This window comes from Strigops habroptila, chromosome Z (genome assembly GCF_004027225.2).
Source record: "Strigops habroptila isolate Jane chromosome Z, bStrHab1.2.pri, whole genome shotgun sequence".
NCBI lineage: Eukaryota > Metazoa > Chordata > Aves > Psittaciformes > Psittacidae > Strigops > Strigops habroptila.
In genome coordinates this window covers 76,243,396-76,257,487 of record NC_044302.2, presented here as the reverse complement: position 1 = coordinate 76,257,487, position 14,092 = coordinate 76,243,396, and the positions used below count along the sequence as shown (strand labels likewise).

General features: G+C 39.2%; 1 protein-coding gene across 1 annotated transcript in view; it reads right to left on the bottom strand.

Moving 5' to 3' along the window:
• SV2C (synaptic vesicle glycoprotein 2C) overlaps positions 1-14,092 on the bottom strand; it is a 112,174-nt gene that overhangs the window by 85,460 nt on the left and 12,622 nt on the right. The window lies entirely within an intron of this gene.

Here is a 14,092-nt window from a genome sequence, read left to right as displayed (position 1 = left end):
ACTGGTTTTCAAAATGCAACTTATTTCACTCTAGTCTTGGATACTAGGTTTTATTCTGAAAGAAAACAAGTGATTCCATGCACCATACATCATATCAACTCTGTCTGCAGCGTCCTTCCCCATTTGAACTGCTTGCTATGTTTTGAACTGCCTGCTATGTAATAAAACACTGCAAATACTAGCTTTTCTCTCAATGAGTTACCATCTGTCCTTTGTCCAGCCTCCCACTTCCACGAATCTTGTAGGGAGTTAATATTCCTAAGATCTGTACCAGTCTCTCAAACTGACTGAGCTTGGCCAATGCATTCACAGTGCATTCACACTGAGCCTTAGCAACATGTAGTTCTACCCTACAAAAGTCAGCACAGGGAGCTGGGTGGATGGAAGTGGTGGGACTTTCACACTTCAGAGTTTTCCAATATCTAAATCATGCCTCAGACACATCCCTCTTTCACCTGCCCATAGTAACAGCAAAGACAGCCTGGAGCAACTGCATATCAACAGCTAATTCACCCCAGAGTGTGCTAGTCTGGCATGAGCTCAAGCCATGTGTGAAAGCACCAAGATATTTTAACCCCATCCCCCTGCTGTACTTTTCCATTTCTCCCTTTGTGCAGCCTTAGGATCACAAATACACACGCAATGAGTCAAGAGCAACTTGCTTATTTGACTGAAGACTAATCACTCTCTTCTTTTCCAAGAGGTTTTCAGGCATGTTAGCAAGGCTATTTGCTGATCACACATCTGCATGATCGCTAGGGGTAGTAGAAAGAAATGGCAACAGCATGCAAGCAGATGGAGAGAAGAAATGCAAGATCCTTCTCTGGCAACCATCCATAGTTATAACAGCTGAAATCAATTACAAAACTGCACCATTACTCATGTGTCAAAAGTTAAGGGGGGGTGAACTTGGGCACTGCAACAGGACTGCAGAAGCCTCACCTCTGGGAGAAAACAGGCTAGAATTTATTTAGCAGTGCTTCCAAGAAAACACTGCCTGCTTCCAGCTTGGGGAAAGGTTATTTTTAAGCATGATCATTTTAATGAGCATAACCTCAGAAAAAGCTGCAGTAGTACAACTAGGGAGGCAGTGAGGTGTGATGCAAGAGTAAGAACAAATGACTGGAAACTTCTGAAGAAAATCCTATTCCCTTTGCTAAAGTAGTGTGAACTGCCCACCCTGAACTCCATGGGAGAAGACCAGGGTAGTGCTTTAAGGAGTTGTCCTTTATTTATTCAGCTGTAAACACTGTTCCAGAAGTATATTCCAGACATCAATTTTAAGACTGATACTGTTTTGAAGCATAAGAAGAATTAGAGACTGCATTAGATAAACTAAGGACATGATGTACTTCTGATTAAAAAAAACCAACCCTAAAATCACACACACATACTGGTAATAAGAATTAAGATGCTAAAAGATATTTCCCTGACTTCTTTTATAAAGACCATAGAAATTCACCTGTAGTGGAAAACGTCTTTATTTTTAGTTCCTTCCTCTAGATTACACTCTGACTGTTTCTCAAAGAAATCAAATGTGATGGCACTACTCAACTATTCAATGTAAACTGAAGCACTTACTGGAAGAGAAATGCAGCCTTAAAAAAAACCCAGAATGTAATATTTATGGCTGAAAACTGCAGCCTGATCTTAGGTACATAATGATCCTTCTAAACAGGTCATCCTGATGAATCTTTTATGCTAAGGCAGTTTCTCTAACTACAGCTTTTCAGTTTTCAAGGCACTCCTTAGAAGCTATTCTTTGTGTACTGAATTAGGCATCTGATCCCTACTGTTACCTGTGTGTTACTGCCGGATCTACTATCTGTTATTAAACATGTAGTGCATAAAAACATTCACTGGGCCTGCTGTAGCTTCTACAAGTACTTTCAAGAAGTTAATGATCGCCTAACAGGGACTCCTCTGATTATGATGTGTTCCTAGATATTGACCATTTTAGATTTTTAGATTATTTTAGAGTATGCATGCACCCTATTTAACCTGAACTTTGAATTTCTCTAATTCTTTCTTGTTTGTTTGCTTTGTTTGGGATTTTTTTGTTTGTTTTTGTTTTTCCCAGTGAGTACAGTCTTCCATTAAAGATTTTCAGTTGTCAAATTCCATTTTACTGTAGGGTATGTCCATGGAAGGAAGACAGCAGGAGTCTGAATGCCAACATAAGAGTATAAAGTCTGAATGCCAACACTGGCAAAACCATGTGTTGCTCTCCTATAGTACACCTAGCTCAAGAGTTCAGCAGACTCTAAAAACACAGATTTGCAAAAACAACTGAGCTTTCACTGTAGTTTATGATATACCAGGTATGGCAATAGGAATTACACCTGTTCAAACTCATAAACAGCATAACTCTGCCAGCAAAAGCCTGCACACAGAACAAGTCAAACTTCTGTCTGGACAGGGTATGAAATCAGAAATTTATCTTGCCTAAGATATTACCTAATTTGAACACTGTTTTTTTAACAGCTTTGCTTTCTGAGGAAACTTAAATCCCTGCCTTAAGGGTGATAAGTACAAAGTGGAATTATTTACAGCCCATGCATGATAGCTCCCCACCCTTTTAATTATGTTGGACTGATTGACTACAAGTAACTGAAAAGTCGGGAAGAATGAGGATTAATGACTACCTAAGTAGCATAAACCTGCAAAAGCACAGATGAGAGAGACTCTAGCCATATACTCCTGTTTGTACCGTCTTACGCAACAAGCCTGCACACCTTCACTAAACACTAAACACCGCATTCCTATTCAATTCCTTCAAATTAAAAAAAAAAAAAAAAATCCAGGAAAATAGTGATTTCACCTGGAAGAAAAACACTATTTCAACAAATAATTACTTTATTTTTTTCCCACAAAACACTCAAAGATGCATTCACCAAAAAAAAAAAAAAATCAAATTATTTGTTTGCTCTAATGTTTACTCTTTTCCACTCTATTATATTCACAAATGTCAATACATTTACACTTTAGACATACTACGCTACATCTGAAATAAAGGTAGGACATTACAGACTAAATCAGTGAGGTCCTATGAAGATGTAAATCTACAAGAAGTCAGAAAACCCGTTCCTACAAAGGCATCATTGCTTAACATAATCTGTGAGAAGACTCACTGAAGACTAACAAGACACGATATTATAGAATCAGAGAATCATAGAATAGTAAGGGTTGGAAAGGACCTTAAGATCATCTAGTTCCAACCCCCCTGCCATGGGCAGGGACACCTCGCACTAAACCATGTGGCCCAAGGCTCTGTCCAACCTGGCCTTGAACACTGCTGGAGATGGAGCATCCACAACCTCCCTGGGCAACCTATTCCAGTGCTTCACCACCCTCACTGTAAAGAACTTCTTCCTTATATCTAATCTCAACTTCCCCTGTGTGAGTTTGAAGCCATTACCCCTTGTCCTACCACTACAGTCACTAAGGAAGAGTCCCTCCCCAGCATCCTTATAGACCCCCTTCAGATACTGGAAGGCTGCTATGAGGTCTCCACGCAGCCTTCTCTTCTCCAGGCTGAACAGCCCCAACTCTCTCAGTCTGTCTTCATACGGGAGGTGCTCCAGCCCTCTTATCGTCCTCGTGGCCCTCATCTGGACTCGCTCCAACAGCTCCATGTCCTTTTTCTGTTGAGGACACCAGAACTGTACACAGTACTCCAAGTGTGGTCTCATGAGAGCAGAGTAGAGGGGCAGGATCACCTCCTTTGACCTGCTGGTCACACTTCTTTTGATGCAGCCCAGGATACGGTTGGCTTTCTGGGCTGCAAGCGCACACTGCCAGCTCATGTTAAGCTTCTCGCCAACCAACACCCCCAAGTCCTTCTCTGCAGGGCTGCTCTGAATGCTATATATTAGCTATATGTATATCTTCAGATAATAAATTCTTCAGAATAGACATGGAAGTCTGTTTTGAACTATCACATTTCAGATACACTTGGGGACCTAGTGTAACAACTTTCCCAATTTTCTTTTGAATCTCTGATTCCTTTTCAAAGAGAAAAAAAACCCAAATCAAACAAAAAAAAAAACAACAACCCAACCAAAACCAAAAAACAAACTAAAACCAAACCAAACAAAAAACATTTCTTTTATAAGATGATGCCTTTTTAAATGCACATTTTACCCAACATTTTGATTCTGGTTTAATCAGTTCTTCTGCTTTCATTTTTTTTATCATCAATAACTTTGCATGGATACAAGTGTATTGTTTCTTCTGAGTTCATCTGTTGTTTCATGTTAGTCTTCATCTGAAGCTATAATTTTCTATTAGATCATAACTGATTTCAATTATATTACTCTGATGTGTCAAATGATTTTATTTCCAAGTGAAATATAAGCACCTGAACTATGCGAATTCACAAACAGAAGATGCGTTTTTCTTGCATGTGCTCTCAGTTGTTAAAAAAAGGGTAAGAAAAATATAAAAGTATTATGCATTGCTGTGTCATGACAGAGAACAATAGTATTCAGATTTTACTAAAGTTCGACAATTTTTACATGGTACAGTTCATATAACACAAAAGATACAATCCTACAAGTCACCACAGATGTAAACCATATGCAGAGGTACAACCCATCCTTTAATTTATTGGGATAGCTGCAAACTTCCTCCCCACCTCTTCATGCACAAAACTGTTCTGGAAGAGATGTCCTTTTATAATTCCAGGGTACGGAACTCATCATGCTCTGATAAAGAACAGAAACCTCAATAAAATATATTTATTTATATTTATTTATATATTTTTTTATTCAGGTATTTATTCATAATAAATTTATTTTTTATTCATGTATTTATTTATTCGGGTATTTATTTATTCATAGTAAATAAAAGGTGGCATCAAAGCTCCTGAGAAGGCAATTCTTTTAGGGTAATGTTACCTGATTAAAATAAAAGCTTCTATAGCCTAAGCAAACTTTCTTTTCCTCATGTTGAAAGTCACACACCCAGGCTGCAACTCTTCCATCTCAGGCTGCAGTTGCCAAAGCCATGCAAATCACCATAAGCCTGCAGTGCTACCACTAGCAGCAGTCCCCAGTCCTCTCCCAGTTCAGATGGCATTCTCACCATTTGTCCTGTATTAGCACTTTTCACTATTCATTCTCAGTGCAGCCACAAAACACGTACACAATATGAGCCTGGGAATTCATTAATCTAGTACACATCAAAGATCCTGAGCTCAGCAGAGACGGGCATTACATGGTACACTGCAATCTCTCCCTATTTTATTTCTTTCCTTCCTCATCAACCAGCAGAGATAACTTTCTCCCTCTGCATTGTATGCTTTACCTGCCCAGTTTCTCTTATGCTATTTAACTAACTTACCTAATAACACTAGAGGAATTGATTTTAACTTGATTTTGCTTGACATTTGATAACACTCATCAGAAAAAAAAAGGGGGGGGGGACATTTTTGCCTGAAAGCATGTTCATGTTCTTTATGTACAACAAAAAGTACTGTCTTTAACTGCCTCCTATGGCCTTAAAGTATTAACAAACCCAAATAACTTTACTAACACTTTTCTCGCAGTGCTTTTGATCACAGGCTTAATTCTACCTCACTTACAGCTGGATATGAAAACATGGAAACAGGATCTGCAAAAGCTCTGCTTAAAGCAGTGCAAATGATTGTGTGAGAACAAAAATGAAAAACTCTGTCCAGTGAAAATCAGGAAATCTTACCTGAATCACTTATGACAAAAATTCAATAATATTGTAAAAATGAATTCTCCTTTAACCAGGGGACACAGAGTAGAAAATGATAGGTATAAAGTTGGGAGGTGGGCCATTCTTCACTTTTTACTTGCACTTTATTACTCTTTCCTGCATTACTTCTGCGCTCTAAATATCTTTCAAAGAATATCCCAAAGGAGGGTGCCACAAGGCTGATAAGTTTTATGAGCACCACCATCATTTTAAACAGTTAGACATTTTAAATTGTTTAAATATAAATTGTTAATTTAAATGTAAATTGTTAAATTTAAATTGTTTAAACATTTTAAACAATTAGACATAGACATGTCTAATTCCGCTGGCTGTCATTAAATACTCTCAGGCTTCCAAATCCCTCTGATCCACAGTTCCAGCTAAGATCACAACCTGGACTGAGGATTCATCTATGGTCCACCCTCTTTTATTAAGCTCTTATCATGCCTTTTTTTGACCTACAAAACAGCTTTATTACTGACAGTAAGGGAAGATGTTATCTACCCTCTGGTTGTAAAACTTACCACTCCATCCAGACTCAGCTCAGTGTTTCTCTCCACTCCAACAGTAGGGTTAGACAGTGTTACAAAACTGATATAATAATATCTTCTAATTAAATTATAGCACCAAAACTGTAAAGACTCTCCAGTGGAGTGATCCTTTCCTTTGATTTTTTTTTTTTTTTTTTAAATCAAAAGCTTACTTCCTTAGAAAAGGTGATAGAACAAAAAAAAGGACATACTTTGAAATTTCTTGTTATCTCTTACATAGTAAACCAATAACACAGAATAGCACATACAAAGAAAACAACTTTACTAATAAGGGTTCTTTTAATCTAATGCTAATTATTTTTTTGCCTTAATGTACTTAAATACAAGAGTTTAAATTGCTTTTGCTGGTTTTGCAATCAGTCCCATCACTGTCTGATCACTATCTGGCTACTTAAAGATCCTACTTGCTTTTACATGGCAAACATTGAAAAATTCGTTCTCATTAATAGCAAGGCAGGACCACTGGAATCCTCTTCCAACACTGTTTTTATTTGCTCTTTAAACACTCTTCCATGCTTCCTGTGGATCTATAAAATGAGCATTTCCAAGATCTATGTTGGGTGGTGGTTACTAAAATGCATTGACTTGTTCAGTAATATTGACAAGAATCAACCATAGAGACATTTCAGACAGACTGTATGACATAAACTAAGCTTCTTCAGTGAGATTGTGCTCACGCTGCCTACAATGACTACCCAAATCTTGGAGAAGTTGAAATTTCATTATTTTCAAAACCAGCATTTAAATCAAACATATTTAAACATATTTCTGAACTTTTCAGACACACTGTTACAGAATACTGTATTTCACAACTGGAGCTGAAAGCTATCCTCCTTTCTCATACCTACTTCTCTTGAAAATTCACTTTCTTCAGCAGGCTATGTGCATCCAATATGCCTTGTACTTTCCAGTTGCCAGAATTATAGTGAAAATAATCATCCTGCTTTTCAATAGTGAGGGAATAGCATAAAGCAGGTGGACAAGCGTGTTTTCATTGCTGATCACTGCCAATCATAAAGATAAAACCGAAACACCAAAGCCACACCTACCAGCACTTTCTTGGATCTGCCACGGTCATGTCTGCTGCTTCAAAGAAAGCAAACAAGAGTCTCTTCTGAAAGTAAAGGCCCACACGCTGGGAAGAATGGCTCAAGGTTGAAAGAAGGTTGAAAAATAATTCCCCTCACAATGGAGAAGACAGATAGAAAATCTGGAGATAGATAACTAGAAAAATGCATTTTAAAAGTGCCGAGACTGAAGTGAAGTCCTAAGAACACTAGCCAAGGAATCCCACCCTGGAAGAAAAATAATAAAATAATGCATGTAGAAAGTCTCTAAGGAATAAAATCTGCAGGTGCAACAGGACTCAAGTAGCCATTCCTAAAATAACTTTGCATAAATCTGTGATGCATATGTGCTGTGAAACAGCATTTGTACAAATACTAGACAGACAGGTGCCACAGAACAGTGCTGGAGCTTAGGGAAAACACGGGAAGGTTGAAGGGTATCTTGTAGGGCAAGCTGTATTACAAGCTGGAATTAAGCACCTTTCCTTTCCTCCTGGAATAAATCAGGCAAGCATTCTTTACATTTAAGGAGGAAACACAGGGTCACAATCTCATCTCCCACTGGGAAAAACTTTCTGAAAAGAATCAGCTTTCTGTGCTGCTGGCTTTCTGCCGGGACATGTCATCCCTGCACCTCCACAATTACAGTCCCAAGACCCTTCTCAGTTCTGAGCTAACACAGTCTGCCAACTCCTTCCTTCTCTATTGCTGGTTTAGATTGGACTCCTCATGGGGAATCAGCTGTTGCAGTCAATAAACCTTGGTAAGAAAGCAATGGTTTCTTGGCGCAATGTTAAAAGATACTTTAACATCCTGAGTTTTAACCCACACTGCCTTCCAGGCATTTTGCTATTCACTCAAAGCACATACTCTTTCGTCTTTAACATCTGTTAGTTTTATTGTTTGTAACAGGATATGAAAAGTTGGAAAACAAAATCCTTTTATGGAATTCCATAGTTCTCATTTCCTAAATATTCTATTTTACTACATTTTCAACATGACAACAGCTGAACCTGCTACTTCAATTTTATTCCTCTGTTTCACAATCACGACATTAGACTGATGCTTGTTCTGAGAATCCCAAGCACTCATGTTAATCTGTTCCTCCTTTAGTGAAAGATGTTTGAATTGTCTCTCCTGAGCAAAAAAAAATTACAAACTATATATAGTGTTTTCTATGACTGAAAGCCCATTTCCCCATTGGCATTCAGCCAGCACACTTGCAAAACTATCTTGTGGGAAGAGATAAATAATAAAAACAAGAATGACATACTAAGCTTTTCTGGTGAGGGACTGCTTCCGCTGTGGGAGTCTGAGAAGAAACTGAGCATTCATCAATTTGACCTAAATAGCAAGGGGGAAAAGGAATAGTTCTAGGTGTATAATAAAATGAAATGAGCCTGGGAAAACATGAAATACATCAGTGAGGCTAGCTAAAAAAAAAGGAAAAAATAATAAAAAAATTATGCATATAAATGTATGTCTATTAATATACACATACAATTAAGATCTATTAATACATTATGTATACAAATGCATACATATTAAATGTTTCACTATAAACAAATCATTAGTAACAACTAACTCTGCATGGGAAAAATTCACATTTTCAAGCAAGAAAGAAAAGTTTGTGCTTGGTGGCTATATTGGGTTTGCGTGGCAAGGTTTGGTATCTGGGGAGGGGTTACAGAGGTGGTTTCTGTAAGAAGCTTCTGGAAGCTTCCTCCATGTCCAACTAAACCAGTGCCAGAGGGCTCCAAGACAAGACCCACCACTGGCCAAGGCCGAGAGCATCATCAGCAGTGGTAGCATCTGTGGGACAACACACTCAGGAACAGAAAAAAAAGCCTGCTGTGGAACAATTGCAGCCAGAGAGAGAAGGGAGAATATGTGAGAGCAGCAACCCTGCAGATACCAAGGCCAGTGCAGGAGGGAAGGAGATGCTGCAGGGGCCAGAGCAGAGATTCCCCTGCAGCCCACGGTGCAGACCATGGTGAGGCACGCTGTGCCCCTGTAGCGCATGCAGGTCCATGGTGGAGCAGATCTCCACCTACAGCCCGTGGAGGGCACTACACTGGAGCAGGAGGATGCCCAAAGGAGGATGTGACCCTGCGGAAAGCCTGCGCTGGAGCAGGTTTGCTGCAGGACTTGTGACCTCACAGGGGACCCACGCTGGAGCAGCCTGTTCCTGAAGGACTGAACCCCATGGAAGGAACCCGCGCTGCAGCAGTTTGATCCTGAAGGACTGACCGCATGGAAGGGACCCATGCTGGAGCAGTCTGTTCCTGAAGGACGGCACCCCATGGAAGGGACCCATGCTGGAGCAGTTTATGAAGAACTGCAGCCCATGGGAAGGACTCTCATTGGAGAAGTTCATGCAGGACTGTCTCCTGTGGGAGGGACCCCACACTGGAGCAGGGGAAGAGTGTAAGGAGTCTTCCCCCTGAGGAGGAAGAAGTGGCAGAGACAACATGTGATGAACTGACTGCAACTCCCATTTCACATCCCCCTACACCACTGGAGGGGAGGAGGTAGAGAATCTGTGAATGAACTTCAGTCCAGGAAGAAGAGAGGGGTGCCAGGAAGGGGGTTTAAAATTTAGTTTTTATTTCTTATTACCCCATTCTGATTTGAGTGCTAAATCAAACAGATTTCCCCAAGTCGAGTCTATTTTGCCTGTTACAGTAATTGGTGAGTGATCTCCCTGTCCTTATCTCGACCCAAGAACCTTTCATTACAGATAGCCTTTTTTCCCCTGTCCAGCTGGAGTGACAGAGAAGCTTTGGTCGGCAACTAGTGTCTAGCCAGGGTAAACCCACCACACCATATGGAGTGGCATAGAATGGTTTGTTTGGAGTTTGTTATCCCACTAGTGCTAGAAAGCAATGAAGGAAATGAACAAGCAAAGCATTCTCTGATAACTATTTTAATAGAGGCTTATTATTGCCTCTCATTAGGCTGGTTACACCAAAATGCAAATTTAAGATGGAGAATGTATTCCCTGAATTAAATCAATACTGACATAGGTTAGATTTTAGTCACTGCATTATGTGTGCAGAAATGGACCTAGAGGGTCTAGGTGAATAAGAGGCTGAACACAAACCTGCAGAGCCCCTTTTCAGCCATGATAGAAGAGTTGCGTACCGGGTTGCATTAGCAGGAGTGCTGCCCGCTGGCTGTAGGGAGTTTTTCCCCTCTACCTGTGCAGCCTCAGCTGGCCTACCCTGTCCTATTTCATGCATGTCACCACCATCATAATCCAAAAAAGACAATGACAAACTGGAGAGGGAGAGGATCACCGGGGTGGTTACAGGTCTGGAATGCCTGACACACAATGAGGAGCCAGTTTGCTCAGCCTCTGGAGAAGAAAGCTTAAGGAGGAATCTAATCGCTGTCTCCATTCTCTAATGAGAGATTATAAAGACAATGGGGACAGGCTCTTTTCAGAGGTAAAGAACACAAAGAAAAGGGGAAACAGCTGCAAGCTGCAGCAAGGGAAATTCCGGTCAGTCCTAACAGGAAACTCTTCACAGTGAGGCTGGAATGGCTGCACAGAGGAGCTCAGGGATCCACAGCCTTGGAAGTATATTCAAAACTCAACTGGACAAGACTGAGCTACCTAAAGTCCAGGTTTGAAATTAGATGACCTCCAGAGTCCCACCGAAATTATTCTGTCATTCTAGCACGTTCTTTTTTTTAAATCAATTGTCCTGTATTAAATGAAGAGCTCATTTTTATAAATTAAAATCACGTGTCAAGTGCTGCGTGTACAAATGTGTACAGTGTACAAATGTATCTTTCACAGAAAACTGAAAAGCTTCAGAATCCAGTCTAGAAAACTAGAAAGTAAGGGACGGTTCAGTGCACTCTGGAGGACAGGGGGCATACACACACCCAAAAGTCACAAACCCTAAATGGCTGGCTAAAACTGGCTAAACAACCGTTGCCCATAAAAGAAAAGGAAATCAGCCTTCTGTTCTCATACAAATTTGACCTAGGAGAAGCACTTGGCAAAGATGTCGGCTCTGAACAGTAATTAAATACGGATCAGGTATTTGTCACATCCCTGTCATACGGCATAAAAATGTCAACATTTTTACGATTGTGCTCTAGTTCAAAAGATCTGATCTCTAGTGATTTTGGGGGGGTAAAAAAAAAGAAAGTCACTTTGGTGAATGTGCCTCCTGGGGTTTTTTTTCCTCTGTTTTGGCAAGCAAAATTAGATGTCATATAGGCTTTATTTTTCTTGTTACAAGTGAATTAAGATATACAGGAAATATAGAACAAATGCTTTAGACTATCAATGTCAAAAAAAGCACAAGAATTTGCTTTTAGATTAGTACCTTAGCTAAACTACTCAAGCAGGTTATTCAATAATTTTCTCTTTCCTGCTTTGAAATAGTGGCAATAAAAGCACAGAAAAGTTAGGTCATTTGTTCAACTTGACATGGACAGGTATTAAAATAGGTCTTAAAATTATTTGGGAACTTCAGCATCTTGCTCTTTGAATTATAGATCATTTCTTCCTTGTGTTTTTCCATAGACGTGTTACCTCTGAGAGAAAACAACTCAAAAAATACCAAACTCAAAATAGAAAACTGCCTAACTACAGAAGTAAGAGCTGTACACATCAAGTACAGATCATTACACAGAATAAGGCAATAACAGAGTTGATAAGAAGTGTACTTGTACATAAGAAGTAACAATGACTTTCAGAGTCATTGTGACATGGAAATTCATCAATATGGAACTCAGCTATAACCAAGAATGACAAGAACATTCATAGAGAGCTGTAATAAAAACAGTCTGATAATATGCAGATAACAGGTACCTTGGCAAAAGGTAGTTTTAGCGGTTTCAAAATCGATTTATACATAGTAAAAAAATTTTCCTGCATACTGATGTAGGAACTAAATTTAAAAGCTTTATTTAGTTTTACTTTATTTTTCACCCTGAAATAATTAAAAGTTGATGGTCTGTCTTAAAACGTTTGGCATCTCATACAAAAGAGGAAGGGGGCTAATGAGCAGATTATTTTAAAAATAGCCTGCAAACCTAAATTCTTTTCAAACATTTTTGTACAACTAAGACTGCTAGGTTCCTTCCTGCAAAAAAAGTGATTTGGTTTTACATCCACTGTATCTTTTCTCTGTTATTCTTAAAGAACAGGGTACCTTCTAAATTATTTGGCTAAAAAAGATTTGTACTGTGTATATTCCACATGGCGTACACTAATCCTTTCTATTTCATCCTGTTCCTTTAGGGTTTTCCTAGGACTGTTTTCTGCACCATGCCAGATACAGTGTTTTCATTGGAAGCCTGTGATCACAGTAACATATCTTTCTGCTTCAGACGTACCTTGGCTATTAAAGATTATGGAACACGATATCCAAATAGAGCACTAGTTCTGCTGCATTAAAAAGGAAAAAAGTGATTCTGCACACTCAGAAAGTCTTACCTCTCCCTATTTATTTAATAATTTCAGGTGTAAATTACTTTTTTCATAATTCAAGCCTGACTCATTGTCTCCCAGGCCTTAACTGGGTAAGAAAGGAAACCACGAGTGCTCTTACCTCCCCAGATATAAATGCCACTGCTAAAAACTGAACTGCCTTTTTTTTAAGGCTGAACTGGCTTATAATTGTACAAATTGTTTACATAATTTTATTCTACACTGGAAAACAAAGACTTTTTAAGATCCCCATAAACTCAGGTTTCAGCCATATTCAAACTGTGTCATTTGCTGATCACGCATTTAATGGGGTCTCTTCAGTTCGTTAACCTGAATCGCACTACTATTACAAGTTACACAGTGCACATGTGCCTTACGACATGCAGCTTTTACCAACTTCAGCCCTAAAGCAAAGAAGTTCAAGTGGCTGCAGGTGCATGGCTTCCATTAAATCACAAATTTAATATTTTAGCAGTTTATATTTTATATCCCTATTTGGTTCACTAAACTTCATAAGCCTTTATTTTGTAGATTTGATAACATAGGTAAGAAGAGAGCGTGGAAACAGACTAAAATAATGGACTGATGAACAGAATCTGTACTGAAAATGCATCGGTCCCTAGCTTTTCAGATTCTGCCTCTGTCCTCCGACAAAATGGGATTTATCCGTATCTCAGAGTGCATTATGCAATCTAAATACTACTTCAGTGTGGTTTTCTTCCCTTGGGTAGAATATGTAGGGGTGGATAGCACAACTGAACAAATACAGTGCTTTGTTACTTAAAACAAAATAGGCAGCAAAATTAAGAAGAGCTGATGAACATTGTTTTTATTTATTTCAGTAAGCTTCCTGCAGCTTATTTTGAAAACTGCCCACTCGCCAGTCTGAAAAAAACATTCTGCTCCCTGTGTTTGATGCTGCACAGGGAAAAGGTGTGGTGAGGCAAAAGATTTCAGAAATAAATTCTGCCATATGAAACCATTTATATTTTATTTTAAAGCAGAATGACAACACAGCCTTTTTTCCAGTGTGTGCTTTATGGACACAGACAATTCTCCAATTCACTAAGATCCTCAGTTTTCCTACTTACTCTCAGCCTAATTCTTAGTCTGGTTCTTAAAATGCCTGACACCCAACACTGAAATTGACCATCTTCCTGCGGTTCCCTGTCTTGAAATTGTTTTTCCTTTTCCTCTTGGAGAGTTTTAATAGACTGTTGGGGGCTCAGGTGCTTCAATAGGACTTAATCATCCTGCCCAGCCTCACCTGGGACCCTCCCCAGGAACTCACATCTTCT